Consider the following 2,036-nt stretch of genomic DNA (forward strand, 5'->3'; position numbering starts at 1 on the left):
TGATAATCAGAAAAATCCGTTACCTCCTATGGTTGCTGTAAATCCAGTAAATCAGGATCCTGCTCCTCGTACTATGTATGATTATGCTAAACCTACTTTAACAGGAACTGAATCGAGTATAGTTAGACCTGCTGTTGCTGTAAATAATTTTGAACTGAAACCTAAAACGATTCAAATGATACAACAGTTTGTTCAGTTTGATGGTTTGCAGGACAAGGATCCAAACACTCATTTTTCAAATTTTCTAGAATTTTGCGACACCTTTAAGATCAATGGCATTTCTAATGATGTCATTCGCCTTCGGTTGTTTCCATTCTCATTGAGGAATAAGGCTAAATAGTGGTTGAACTCGTTATCGCGAGGGTCAATCACGACTTGGGAACAAATGACTGAAAAATTTTTACTTAAATATTTTTCGCCGGCTAAAATGGCTAAATTAAGGAATGATATCTCTGCTTTTGTGCAAATAGATCTAGAAACTCTTTATGATGTATGGGAGAGATACAAGGACTTATTGAGAAGGTGCCTTCACCATAGGTTACCTCTATGGCTGCAGGTTCAGACTTTTTATAACGATGTGAATCCCTCAACAAGGCAATTGATCGACGTAGCCCCCGGTGGAACTTTAAACAACAAAACACCTAAAGAGGCTTATGAATTTATTCAAGAGATGTCACTGAATAACAATCAGTGGCAAGTCATGAGACAAAGCCAACAAAAGCAGCTGGTGTTTTCAACCTCGACGCGGTCGCTATGCTATCTAACCAGGTAGAACTTTTAAATAAAAATATTGATTTTTTGTATGGTTCTACTCAGGTACATCCAGTGATGAGGTGTGATTCAAATGGATGAGGAGTGCACAATACAGATTATCCATCCTTCAACCCTAACACCGATGAGGAACAAGTCCACTATATGGGTACTAGTTCTAGACCTCAAAATAACCTGTATAGTAACTCTTATAATGCAGGTTGGAGGAACCATCCCAATTTCTCGTGGGGTGGTCAGGGAAATCAAAGGCCACAACATCCTCCAGGTTTTCAACAACCACCTTACCAACAAGAGAAGAAACCGAACCTTGAAGAGATGCTTACAAAATTCATCTTGGTGTCGGAAACTCATTTTTAGAATACCGAAATAGAGCTTAAGAATTAAAAAGCAACGATTCAAGGGCTCGAAACTCAAATAGGATAGCTTGCTAAGTTGATCTCTGAACGACCAGAAAGTGGCCTACCAAGTAATACTGAAACTAACCCAAGAGAGCAACTTCATGCCATTATTGTGCACAATGATGAACGGTTAGTTGAGGATGAACCGAAACCGAGGCAAGACAATATGGTGGATAACGGTAAGGTTGATGTAAGTAAAGAGTATAAACCTCGTGTGTCATACCCCAATGCTACAAGGAAAGACCACACAGAAGAATAATTCGGTAAATTCCCTAAATTATTAAAAAATTACATATTAACTTACCGTTTATTGAAGCTCTTTCGTAGATGCCAAACGCAGTTAAATTTTTTAAAGGAGCTTTTAGAAAATAAGCAGAAGTTGGATGATGTATCGCATGTGGAGTTAAATGTAGTTTTCTCAGCCATTTTGCAAAATAGGCTACCCAACAAGTTGAAGGATCTAGGGAGTTTTATGATTCCTTGCTTAATTCGTAGTTTAACTGTCAGTAATTCTTTGGCTGATTTAGGGGCAAGTATTAATGACATGTGACAGCCCAAAATTTGACCCTAGTCGGGAAGTGGTTTCGGGACCGCTAAACCGAGTCATAAAAATAATTAACCATCATAATTGATGCTCATTATATGTACATGTGCATGTGCATGTGTGAAAATTTCGTGTTTGAATTTTGTTTAATTGTAGGTGAATTTTAGTAAATTAGGACTTATGTGAGAAAATTTTGAAATGTGATAGGTCAAAGCATAAGGACCTATTAGTGCATGAAATAAAAAGGGGGGACTTCCATGTCAAATTCCCCCCTAATTAGTAGTGGCCGGCCATGACAAGCATGGTAGACCAAGTGTGATGGG

At 38.2% G+C, this 2,036-nt stretch overlaps 1 non-coding gene across 1 annotated transcript; it reads right to left on the reverse strand.

The window, feature by feature from the left end:
- Positions 1–433: 433 nt before the first annotated feature.
- LOC121207549 (small nucleolar RNA R71) lies at positions 434–540 on the reverse strand. The gene has a single exon (XR_005902624.1). It is a non-coding gene; the product is annotated as a small nucleolar RNA R71 (small nucleolar RNA).
- Positions 541–2,036: the final 1,496 nt, after the last annotated feature.

The sequence above is a fragment of the Gossypium hirsutum genome, chromosome A01 (assembly GCF_007990345.1).
Source record: "Gossypium hirsutum isolate 1008001.06 chromosome A01, Gossypium_hirsutum_v2.1, whole genome shotgun sequence".
NCBI classification, from domain to species: domain Eukaryota; kingdom Viridiplantae; phylum Streptophyta; class Magnoliopsida; order Malvales; family Malvaceae; genus Gossypium; species Gossypium hirsutum.